The 13,913-nt window shown below is 32.5% G+C and overlaps 1 long non-coding RNA gene across 1 annotated transcript; it reads right to left on the bottom strand.

Annotated features, from left to right (window-relative positions):
* Positions 1-3,329: 3,329 nt before the first annotated feature.
* Positions 3,330-10,013, bottom strand: LOC127737909 (uncharacterized). The gene is made up of 3 exons (XR_007999863.1): positions 9,859-10,013; positions 5,273-5,371; positions 3,330-4,036 (listed from the first exon to the last, which is right to left on the bottom strand). It is a non-coding gene; the product is annotated as an uncharacterized LOC127737909 (long non-coding RNA).
* Positions 10,014-13,913: the final 3,900 nt, after the last annotated feature.

The raw sequence follows: 13,913 nt of genomic DNA on the forward strand, positions 1-13,913 counted from the left end.
CAATTGGGAGATATATACTCCGTATGCAGGCGCTGCTGGAATGTTGCTACATAGAAATGGAAAGTTCACAATTGGGAAGCTGAAATCATCTCTTTTGTCGTAAAGTTTTGTTTTCAACCGACCCTCATTGTCAATTTCTAGATGTAAGTCAAGATATGAGGCAGACTTAACTGTATCTGTAGTATCCTTTATCTCTAGTTCGATGGGATAGATTCGTTCAACAAAGTCACCAAATTTTGTATTATTTAGTGAGAGAACATCATCTATATAGCGGAATGTAGAGTTAAAGGATATTGCTAACTTCTTATCTTTCTTCCTAAGAAGTTCCTGTATGAAGTCAGCCTCATAATAATAAAGAAACAAGTCGGCAAGAAGAGGGGCACAATTGGTTCCCATTGGAATGACGACAGTCTGTTGAAAAACACGTCCTCCAAACGTAACAAATATGCTGTCAATCAAGAAATCAAGCATCTGATAATGTCAGTTTCAGAGAATTTTTTTATTTGAATCAGAGTGATTCTTTACAAAGTCTTTATAGACTGTACCAAATAACCATTTACCTTATACCATAAGGTCCAATTACTAGTACATCATACAACACTTACAGAATTATCAAATGACCGTATACTTTGTATCATAAGGTCCAATTACATCATACAAAACGGTATACACTTTTTTCATATTATATAACTACCATGTAAATCTTTGAGTGATGTTTTTTTGTGTGTTAATATTGATTTTGGTATCAGTCAGTTAAAAGCAAACTCAATATTATTGTTATATATATATATATACACACTTTCATTGATCTACAATCTATCGACTCTCGTATCTTGGCATTGCACAAGGTCATGTTTTTCTCTGACTGTTTATGATGTCTTTACACTAAATCCGTTGGATGGTGGATGTGTACTGATTAATAATTAAGTCTTGGATGAATGATTTTTTTTTATATAATTGATATTGGCTTTGAACTAGCTGCCGGTAACTTCGATCGAGTACTCTCGGATCTGTACTTAGTGTCTTTATGTTGTTGGGATGTACAATACCCGGTCACGTCCACGTTGTTTTGTTATATTTATTTCTATGTGTATCATCTGATGAGTTAAGCCTTTTTCAACTGATTTTTATAGTTCGGTCTTATGTTGTACTGTTACACCACAGTTCCAGGTTAGGAGAGGGTTGGACTCCCGCTAACATGTTCAACCAGGTGCCTGTAATTCAGTGGTTGTCGTTTTTTGTTGTTACATATTTGTTTTTCTTTCATTTTTGTTTGTACATTATGCCGTTAGTTTTTTGTTTTTTGAATTGTATAACATTAGTGATTTCGGGGCTTTTTATAGCGGACTATGCAGTTTCAGGCTTTATTCATTGTTGAAGGCCGTACGATGACCTATAGCTATTAATTTCTATGTCATTTGGTCTCTTGTGGAGAGTTGTCTCATTGGCAATCATACATCATCTTCTTTTTATATATATATTCCTTTTTTTTAACTGAACTAGTATACATTATTTTAGGAGCAAACTGAAGCCCGCCTCCAGATGTTGGATTTTCTCTATTCGTTAAAGACACATCGGTTGTCTTTTTGACACATTCCCTGTTTCTATATAGCCTCTTTTCTAGATTCACCTATCAACCATAGACAACATATACAGACTGTATCTAAAACCTACAGACAGCATATACTGGCTCTGTCTAACAAGCACAGACAATATATACACACTGTATCTAGCAATCACAGTCAATATTTAAAAACAAATGCATCTAACAACCACTGTGACAGACAATATACAGACTGTATCTAAAACCCACAAACAGCATATACTGACTGTGTCTAACAAACACGGACAATATCCAAAAACAAAGAACCACAGACAATATACACAGAATGCATCTAACAACCACAGACAATTTAAACAGACTGCATGTGACAACCACAAACAACATATACATACTGTATCTAGCAATCACAGACAATATACACAGACTGTATCTAAGAACCACAGACACCATATTCACACTGTATCTAAGAACCACAGACAACATATACACACTGCATCTAAGAACCACAGACAACATATACACACTGTTTCTAGCAACCAGACAACATATACACACTGTATCTAGCAACCACAGACATCATATACCCATTGTATCTAGCAACCACAGACAATATACACAGACAACATATTCACACTGTATATAAGAACCACAGACAACATATACACACTGTATCTTAGAACCACACACAACATTAACAGACTGCATCTAACAACCACAGACAACATATACACACTGTATCTAGCAACCACAGACAATATACACAGACAACATATTCACACTGTATCTAAGAACCACAGAAAACATATACACACTGTATCTTAGAACCACAGACAACATTAACAGACTGCATCTAACAACCACAGACAACATATACACACTGTATCTAGCAACCACAGACAAAATATACCCACTGTATCTAGCAACCACAAACAACATATTCACACTGTATCTAAGAACCACAGACAATATACACAGACTGCATCTAACAACCACAGATAACATATACACACTGTATCTAACAACCACAGACAATAAATGCAGACTGTATCTTATAACTGCACTATTGGTGTGCCTTTCCCAAGTAAGGACACTGAAGTTCAGTGGTTGTTGTTGGTTCATGTCTGTCATATTTGTAAATTGATTTGCCATAAGTTAAGACATTAGTTTTCTCAATTGAATTGTTTCATTCTTTTTCATGTCGATGCCTTTTAATGCTGACTATATGGTATGGGTTATTTTTCTCATTGTAGAATTCTGTATGGTTGTCAATAACTGCTAACATCATTTGAACTTTGGTGGATAGTTGTCTCATTGGCAAAGATACCATATCTCCTTATTCATATACAGACAATTCATATAGTCTGTATCGAACAACTGCAGACAATTTATATAAACTTTCTTGAAGAACCATAGACAATATATATAGACTGTATATAATAACCACAGCTAACAAATATTTCAGGTTTATATTATTTTCTCTAATTTTTCGTCAATTTATCCCTTTCTGCACCTATTGTATAAAAAAATTTAATCAACGTGTGGTTTGTTTGATCTCAGTTCTTCTCGTTTTAAATTTGAAAATTTAACTGTCTCGAGTGGATTAATATCGTATCACACTCGATGCAGTGGTAGAATCTATATTTATTAGTTGTTTATAAATATGTGTATACTCTGTAAACAACAGAATTGTAACACAAATGTGTTTAATACCTTTGTTTCTGTTATTACCTGTATTATCTAAAACTAATGTGTTTGTAAATATGCCTTTACGTCAAAATATGTTTTTAATATAACAAGTGATGGCCTCATTAAGTATTAAGCTTATATAATCAAAAACTAAAATAGTCCTTTTGCTAATGTCACATATATTCTGATAATTTACAAAATGTAATGGATAATATGTCCTTCACACCTTGGTTCTAGTTATTGGTAAGCATTTCTGAGCAAGTTGTTTCAATTAATGATAATGATTTTTACTCATTATTGAAATATAAGCATAAATATTTACAAACAATCAATGGTATTGATTTTATGGTTATACTCAATTATGCTTCGATAAAGATGTATGTATCATATTCCAAAAGTAGTATACATGTATACTATTTGTTTAGTTAGTTTTCATATTATCTAAGCAGAATTTCCATCTACCATCTCTTTTATCCAATGAAATTTTAAAAAAAAGCTTCAATGGATAATTTAAATATTACAAAAATATTTTTAAAATAGGTATTTTTTTCATGTCATTATTATATACTAGACAACTTGTAAATAGTTCCTATAAATAAAGACATCAAAAGTTTATAATTTTTCATATACATTTATGTGCAGTGCCTATGAAAAATTTCAATGGTTCATGTATTACAGAATGTTAAAATCTTTTTTTGTTGTTTTGTTCAGTTATTCTGCTCAACCATCTGTGTGCTAACTCCTTGAGGTCTTATGTGAACTTTGACATAGTAGATGTTGAACAACCTGAAATATAAAATTTGTATGTTAGAATGTGTAAGCTCTCATTAATTCTTTTAGAACTTAAACTATAAATTTTCAAAGAAGTCAGACAGAACACATTGCATTTTGAGAAGAAAGTGTAGAATTTGGTGCATGAAAGACCTGAAAAGAGCAAACTCTCTACAACTCATTACTGTATAGCAGTTGACCACATTCTGTCAAATAGTTTCTGACGAAAATATCTTTTTTTTCATGCATGATCTTGCAGAATTCATAGAATTGGCAAGCAAGAGGTCTTGTGAATTGATACATGTCTTTTCATCTTTGTTATTCATGTAAATTAATCATTGAGTGATAGATTTCTCTTAGAAGATATTTAAAGGTCCAAGTGAATAAACTATAAAGAGACTTATAACTATTGTAATAATTCAATTGGTAATAGAACAGATAAATGTTTAAATACCTTGACCAAAAGAAGATGACCCAATGTAAAAGTTCCATTTGGTTTGCAAGAAGATCAATATTACACTCTTGCATAGAATAACATTCTTGTATAAATAACCAAGGGTTTCCTTGCCACATATTTTATAATGTATTAGAAATATATAAAAGAGTAGATTAAGAAATGTCTTTTCTGGCCATTGCAACAAGCTGAAAGTGTTTCAAATTGATGATTACATGTGTAAGACAGTATTAAAACAGGACACTTTTTGTTTATCTTTTAATACAGAAAATTGCCCAAGACACTTCAATTATGTAAAATGGAGGTTGTTGTAAAAGTGAACAAATGGTCAGAATTTCAACCAATATTATAAGCCTAGGAAACATAAATAGCAGGGCCTTGCAGACTTAATTTTTAAGCTAAATATTTCATATATCACAACAAACATGATGAGAAAAATTTTTTTTCCTGATAAATTGGCTCCAGTTGTTTTTGTGGTTTAATTGTCATGTTTGTATTGATCTGATGAGTTAGGCCATTTATCAGCTGAACATTTTTATTTGTTCTTTAATGGGTTTGCTCATTGTTGAAGGCTGTACAATGACCTTAAGTTCCTTACCTTTATGTCAATTAGTCTCTGGTGGCAATCATACCACATCTTTTTATTTTTATACCTATGTTTCCAGTCCAAAAACCTATGGATTAATTCATAGAGAAAAAGGGAATTTTTAATTTTAAATGATGGGGTTCAAAGTTAATGCATGGGGCACTTACCAAATCTAAAAATAAAACAATATTGATATTGTCTATATACATACCAGTATCTAATACATCTGGTGTGACATTACAGAGTGTGTCCAAAACCTTTACAATGTGATTTGTTAACTAAGAATGAATGCACCAAGTCTCCTGGAACTCTTTAGACAGAAAAATAATTGAATTCAATATAACAATTATTACAGGTAATGTATAAGCTAAATGTATTGTCTATGGTTGTTACATTTGGATTTATATATTGTCTATGATTCTAAGATACAGGCTATATGTATTGTCTATGGTTCTTAGGTTCAGTATATATGTATTGTCTATGGTTCTTAGAAATGGTCCATATGTATTGTCTATGGTTCTTAGATATGGTTCTTAGGTTCAGTCTATATGCATTGTCTATGGTTCTAAGATACAGGCTATATGCATTGTCTATGGTTCTAAGATACAGGCTATATGTATTGTCTATTGTTCTTAGGTTCAGTCTATATGTATTGTCTATGGTTCTTAGAAATGGTCCATATGCATTGTTTATGGTTCTTAGGTTAAGTCTGTATGTATTGTCTATGGTTCTTAGGTTCAGTCTATATGTATTGTCTATGGTTCTTAGAAATGGTCCATATGTATTGTCTATGGTTCTTAGATATGGTTCTTAGGTTCAATCTATATGCATTGTCTATGGTTCTTAGATATAGGCTATGTGTATTGCCTATGGTTTTAATGTATAGTCTATATGTATTGTTTATGGTTCTAAGTTATAGACTATATGCATTGTCTATAGTTCTTAGATATAGGCTATATGTATTGTCTTTGGTTCTTAGGTATAGTCTATATGCATTGTCCATGGTTCTTAGGTTCAGTCTACTTGTATTGTCTATGGATCTTAGGTTTAGTCTGCGTGTATTGTCTATTGTTTTAAGGTATATAGATATAGGAAGATGTGTTCCAATGAGACAACTCTCCATCCAAGTAACAATTTATAAAAGTAAACCATTATAGGTCAAAGTACGGCCTTCAGCACAGAACTATATGTATTGTCTATGGTTCTTAGATATAGGCTACATGTATTGTCTATGGTTCTTAGGTACAGTCTATATGTATTGTCTATGGTTCTTAGGTTCAGTCTGTATGTATATTCTATGGTTCTTAGATATAGGCTATATATTGTCTATGGTTCTAAGGTAGTCTAAATGTATTGTCTATGGTTCTTAGATATAGGCTATTTGTATTGTCTATGGTTCTTAGGTTAAGTTTACGTGTATTGTCTATGGTTCTTAGGTATAGGCTATATGTATTGTCTATGGTTCTTAGATATAGGCAATATGTATTGTCTATGGTTCTTATGTATAGAGTTTATATGTATTGTCTATGGTTCTTAGGTTCAGTCTGCATGTACAGTCTAGTGTTCTTAGATATAGGCTATATGTATTATCTATGTTTCTAAGGTACAGTCTATATGTATTGTCTATGGTTTTTAGGTACAGTCTATATGTATTGTCTATGGTTATTAGGTACAGTCTATATACATATATATTATGTGTTGTCTATAGTTCTTAGGTTCAGTCTATATGTATTTTCTGTGGTTCTTAGGTCCAGTCTATATGTATTGTCTATGGTTCTTAGGTTCCATCTACAGTCAAGGATATAACTCTATAGGATTATTAGAGAAAAATAACATATATTTGTTATTGTGGACTAAAAATCAAGGAACTGTGATAACATATGTTTGTTACATGTTTCAACGGGACAATATACATAATTAGTTTTGTTAAAATGTTTACAAGTTCTATCGATATTACTCATGTCCTATGTATACACAACTATAGAAAGATATAACAGTTCATAGCTTGCCAAACATGCATAGTACATCTATGTAACTTGTTATTACAGAAAAAATATGCCTGTAATAACTATTTAAAAGGGTGTTATTACAGCTTCTCTACATCACTCCAAAGCATTTGTTCAGACATACATCAGGCTTAATTACAATGTTTTTTAGTTTATTATAAGAAATAAGGATCAGAGCATGTAATGAGGTTCTCTGCAAGCTTCCCAGTAATTCCCAAGTGTCTCATATAATAAGTCACATGCTTTTAATATCTAAGCCTTGTTATTACAGCTAAGTTTATCCCTTAAAAGCCTCATCACATTGATTTTACATGGTTTATGAAAATTCAAAAATCAGTTTTCAAGGCTATGCATTTAGTTTTTCCACAAAGTTTCAAGAGTTCCCTGGAGCCCACTAAATATTAAAATGTTTATGATTTATTTTACTTATCACAAACATATGTTCTCACAGATTCAGACAATTAAAGGATTAAAGAGTAGACAACTCATGAAAGTATCTGTAATAACACATGTAAGATATTTTCTGGAATAACCCTGTAGAGTTATATGCCTGACTGGTCTATATGTATTGTCTTTGGGTCTAGATAAAGGATATATGTATAATGTATTGTCTATGGTTCTTAGGTTCAGTCTATATGTATTGTCTGTGGTTCTTAGGTAGAGTCTATATGTATTATTTAGGGTTCTTAGGTTTAGTTTATATTTATTGTCTATGGTTCTTAGATAAAGGATATATGCATGATATGTTTTTTCTATGGTTCTTAGGTTCAGTCTATATGTATTATGTATTGTCTACTGTTCTTAGGTACAGTCTATATGTATTGTCTGTGGTCCTTAGGTAGAGTATATATGTATAGTCTATGGTTTTTAGGTTTAGTTTATATGTATTATCTATTGTTCTTCGATAAAGGATATATGCATGATATGTTTTGTCTATGGTTCTTAGTTTCAGTATATATGTATAGTATATTGTTGTTAGAAATAGGCTGTATATATTGTCTATAATTCTTAGATATAAGCTTATTATTTTGTCTATGGTGTTTAAGTATAGTCTACAGTATATATGTATTTTCTATGGTTCTTAGATATAGGCTTTATATATTTTTCTATGGTTCTTATATTGAGGGCATATGTATTGTTTATGATTCTTAGGTTTATGTTATAAGTTTTGTCTATATGGTTCTTAGGTTTATGTTATAAGTTTTGTCTATATGGTTCTTAGGTTCAGGTTATAAGTTTTGTCTATATGGTTCTTAGGTACAGTTTATATGACATGTATGTATTGTTTTCTTGAAATGGTTCTTAGGTACAGGCTTGATATAAGTATTACATTGCAGTGATCAAACTATTTAACTATTTAATGATCAACCTATTTAATAACATGATCATGAATTTTTAGGGCAGAAATCAAAACTATTGGCATGATTAAACAAGGTTATAAAAGACAATAATTAACCAATCAATTTGAAGTGATGATTAAACCCTGTAATCACATTATCATCAAAGGCAGATTTAGAGGGAGCAGGGAGCTTCATATATGATAAATGTATAGACTTTATAAACGTATTGCTCTAAATGCTGGTTTACCATAGGGCCTCTACCCCTTTTTCAAAATCCTGGATCATGTACAATAAGGGGAATAATCAAATGATTAACATGATCAAAGTGCGATATAACATTATCTAATCTATCATGAATATCAAGGGCAACAATCAAACCTTACATTAGATAATTATGAATATTAAGGGCAATAATCAAAAATATGTAATCAGATAATCATGAAAAGTAAGGGAAATAATCAAATGATCATCACGGTCAAACTGTGTAATCAGATAATCATGAATTTTGATGGCAATAATCAAACAATCATCATGGCCTAACTGTTTAATCATGATTATCAAGGGCAATAATCAGACGATCATCACGGCCTAACTGTTTAGTCATATGATCATGATTATCAAGGGCAATACTCAGACAATCATCAGGGCCTAACTGTTTAATCATATGATCATGATTATCAAGGAAAATAATCAGACGATCATCACAGCCTAACTGTTTATTCATATGGTTATGAATACTAAGGGCAATAATCAAACAATCATCATGGCCTAACTGTTTAATCATATGATACTGATTATCAAGGGCAATAATCAGACGATCATCACGGCCGAACTGTTTAATCATATGATCAAGATTATCAAGGGCAATAATCAGACAATGATCAGAGCCGAACTGTTTAATCATATAATCATGATTATAATGGGCAATAATCAGATGATCATCACAGCCTAACTGTTTAATCATATGGTTATGAATACTAATTAAGTTGGTCTCATTCGGGTCTAAGCGTGACCCGGTATTGGCTGATTTTTTTTAAGCATGACACGTGATGGTCAAATAATTAAGCGTAAAAACAGGAAACGAAGTCCGGCAGGACACAGGAAATTACATGCGCTATTATGGCAATGAGAAGAGGGATACGGGATTCTCACTGAACAATAAGTGGGATCCAGGATCAGAGCCCCCCCCCAAAAAAAAATTAGAACCCCTATACTAAGGGCAATAATAAAAAAATCATAGGGGCACAACTGTGTAAACATATGATAATGAATATGAGTATCTCTTACTATCAACATGCTCACACCACTCATTAGTTATAGACTTATACTGAGAACTTTTAAGTTTATAAATCCCAGGTTGGACCAAATCCTGATATTTTGGCCTTAATGTTTAAAACAAAGGTATGTTTGTTATTTGGTCGTAAACATGCATTTTTTGTTTTAGTGTTTACCCTTTTCCGCATCTTTAGGACTTCTTGCCCGTCAATTAACAGCAGTATAAATATAACGTGAAATCGAAACAGAAAGTACACTTCGGAAACTCTTTTTTTCGTAGAATAAATCCGAGTTACATTGAGAACCAATCGTATGATAGATAACAAAAATGAAAAATAAATAAGCCAATCAGAGCGTGGTCCATATCGTGGTTTTTAGATCGTAAGAACCCCAACTATTATACTTCGTATTTGATGTGGTCATGTCATTCTTTGATGTGGTTATCCCATTACTACTACGAGGTAAAACCACGTGACCATTTTGGAAAAAAATATGTTCTATTTTTAGACCAATTTCCATAGTGTCGTTTGTGTAATGCGCTTTGGATGAGTACCGCTATCCATTAAGTTAAAGTTCAAATTAAAGTTCAAGTTGTTGTTCAGAGTTATTTGGTATGAAAAAGGGTAACGACAGCAAAATTAAGAAAAAAAGTACTAAAACATTTACAGTAATTCGGACATAAGGGTTATATCCCAAAACCACTTGCCGGTTTTTCCTTAGTTCTCAAATGGAAGCAGTATTATAATAAATTCGTAAATGATTCCAAGGAACACTGCTTTATCTTGGTCCTGCAGAATAACTCCTTTACAAGTTTTATAACAATTCATTCGACAGACAAAAAATAAGAAAAAAAGTACTAAAAAATTAACAGTAACTCGGACATATCCCAACCATTTGGTCCTGCCGTTTTATCATTAGTTCTCAAATGGAAGCTGTAAATTAATAAATAAAGTAAAGATTCTTATTAACCCTGTGTCTCGCCGGATAATTCTGCTGTCAGTGTAAAAGCGTAAATTAAATGTTGACTGACTATACAGTACATTAACCGGTACACTTAACGGAGGAAAACATGTTTTTCTGTAGATGCTTTTATCTTGATCTTGAAGAATAACTCCTATACAAGTTTTATAACAATTCATGGAGGTTTACAAATTTATCATGTCAAAACAGTTTAACTCGGTAATATCAAATGCATTAAAAAAAACCTTATATAAGGAATGACTGTAATATTTTTTCTGTCTATGAAGAAAAACATCAAAAATGTGGTGCACACTGAATAACCCGCGTAGTATAATTTAATTTTTAATCAAGTTCCATTCTAAACCGGAATAAATCATGGAAGTACGTTGATGACGTCAAGGTCACATGACAAAATTATGTCTATGAGCTGATAAACAAAACAACGTCAGCCAATCGGAAGACGCGTTACATCCAAAATTAAATTATATAAAAATTAAGAAATGTGGTATGATTGCCAATGAGACAACTCTTAACCACATACTAAATTTCGAGTTGAACTTCGAGTTTGAGTCACATTTAAAGATAGAGTTACAATTGGACTCCAACTTTAAATTTGAGTCACCTTTTGGCGTAGAGTTCGAGGTAAACTCTTATTTGAGTCTCATTTAGATTCAGATTAAGAGTTGGAATTCGAGTTATCTAATATGAGTTCTATTTTTTTTATCGTGGATCAAGGGCTTTTGCTCAAGCTTCCGAAAAGAGGATTCAGGGGTAGGTATGCGTACAAAAGATAAACAATTTTACAGCATACAAAACACAACATAGAAACTGAAATAAAGTTGGATGTCGTGTGATTGCCAATGAGAAAATTATCCACCATAGTTTAAATGCAGTGGATGCAAGCAATCATAGGCAACCGTACAGCCTTCAACACACCGTATAGTCGGCTACAAAAGACCACCACGTGAAAATGTGAAACAATTCAAACGAGAAAACTAATTGTCTAGTTTATAGCTAAACAATCTACGAATAAACAGCTGCCCCATGACCGCATGATACGCCCGTCGTCTTGTGTGTGAATTTTTATGCAATAATCATAAATAGTTTCTGACATACGGCGCGACATGCGAACCCCCCCCCCCCCCTTTTTTTTAAAACTCAATATCTCTAAAATAAAATTTTGAATCAAAACCAAAAAGTATACAGATCTTAAGATTAATATAACTAAGAAGTGAGTAAAATTTTAAGCAATAATCATAAATCGTTTTTGAGATACGGTGCGACATGTGAAAAACCCCTCCCCCTTTTTTTACAAAATACTCAATAACTCAAAAATAATATTTTAAATCATCACCAAAAAGTATACAGATCTTAAGATTAATATAACTAAGAAGTGTGTAAAGTTTTAAGCAATAATCATAAATTGTTTTTGAGATACCGCGTGACATGTGAAAAAAATACACACACCTGTTTTAGTTACTAAGTCCCGTAACTCGAAAAATTTTAAATCTTATTTTTACCAAAAAGTATACAGATCGTTTGACCATCATTAGAAACAACTATGTTAAGTTTCATGAAATTTGGATAAGTCGTTCTCAAGTTACGGTGCGACATGTTTACGCCGGACAGACAGACGGACAGACGAACAGACGACATAATACGTCCCGTCAAAATTTTGACGGACGTATAAAAACAAATATGACACACATGAAACAACGACATCCATTGAACTACAGGTTCCTGACTTGGGGCAGGCATTTAAAGAAAGTGCACGCGGCGGAGTTTAACATGTATGTAAGTTCTAATCCCTATCCTAACCTAGTGTATCATAGCACAGCATAAGAAGAAAATGTAGACAGTTTTGATTGGCTCAACTAAATAGATCAGTATGACTGGGTAACATAAATCCATCAGCGTGATCTCGGGTTCTTTGGAAGGGTAAGCGGATTCTGCTTAACTTGTGGCACCCGTCGTGTTATTCGTGAAAGTACAAACCCAGTGATTTGTTTTTTTTGGTAGTTTACATTCGAGGAAAAGATGACGGGATTGTGGTTACGACAACTGGAACCTATTCGTCGTCACCTGTGAAACAGATATTTCAAAAAGTTTTTTTTTCAATTAGTGCGTGGTATATCAGAAACAGCAATTAATAAAAAAAAAAAGTTTAATATTCGTATGTTCAAATGAACATACACGCTAAAAAAACCTGGAGAATTCTTATTTTATAGAATTGATGCTTTGTTGCTTAGCACACCCCCAGCCCCCCCCCCCCCCCCCCCCCCCCTTCCCCCTCCCCCCACATTTCCCTTTAACTTTAGTGCGAGTTGATTTAAAGTGTCTCATTTGTTGAAAATACAGTACAAGTCTTTTGACTTGTGTTGAACCTGCGACAAAAATGTAGCGACAGTGAGATACAACAAACATATATGCCGTCGTCGGTAGTATCGTCGGCGTCTTCATCATTTAGGTTGTTAGGTTTCTAGTTTGAACTGTTTTTATATTATTCATTTCGAGACCTTTTTAAACTTAATATGTGGTATGAATTTTGCTCATTCTTAAAGACCATACAGTCACACAAATATGTTAACTTCTACGTCATTTGGTATGTGGTTGAGAGTTGTCTCATTGGCAATCATACCACATTTTTTTTTATTTCTATGTAAGGTGTTTTTGGCATTGAATATTACCAAATTAAAACTATTTTGACATGCTAAATTTGTAAACCTCCATGAATTGTTATAAAACTTGTAAAGGAATTATTCTGCAGGACAAAGATAAAGCAGTGTTCCTTGGAATCATTTACGAATTTATTATAATAATGCTTCCATTTGAGAATTAAGAAAAAATAGGCAAGTGGTTTTGGGATATCCCCCTTATGTCCGAATAACTGTAAATGTTTTAGTACTTTTTTCTTAATTTTGTCTGTCGTTCCCCTTTTTCATACCAAATAACTCTGAACAACAACTTGAACTTTAATTTGAACTTTAACTTAATGAATAGCGGTACTCATACAAAGCGCATTACACAAACGACATGTGGAAATCGGTCTTAAAATAAAACATATTTTTTTCCAAAATGGTCACGTGGTTTTACCTCGTAGTAGTAATGGGATAACCACATCAAAGAATGACATGACCACATCAAATACTGAAACAAACACATTATGTAGTGTAAAATCGTCAAATTTTGAAACATCATTACGTAATATTGAAGCCATATAAAGAATTGACAAATCATTATTACGAAATAACAAAACCACATCATGTAATGA

Source organism: Mytilus californianus, unplaced genomic scaffold (genome assembly GCF_021869535.1).
Source record: "Mytilus californianus isolate M0D057914Y unplaced genomic scaffold, xbMytCali1.0.p SCAF_4, whole genome shotgun sequence".
NCBI classification, from domain to species: Eukaryota; Metazoa; Mollusca; class Bivalvia; order Mytilida; family Mytilidae; genus Mytilus; species Mytilus californianus.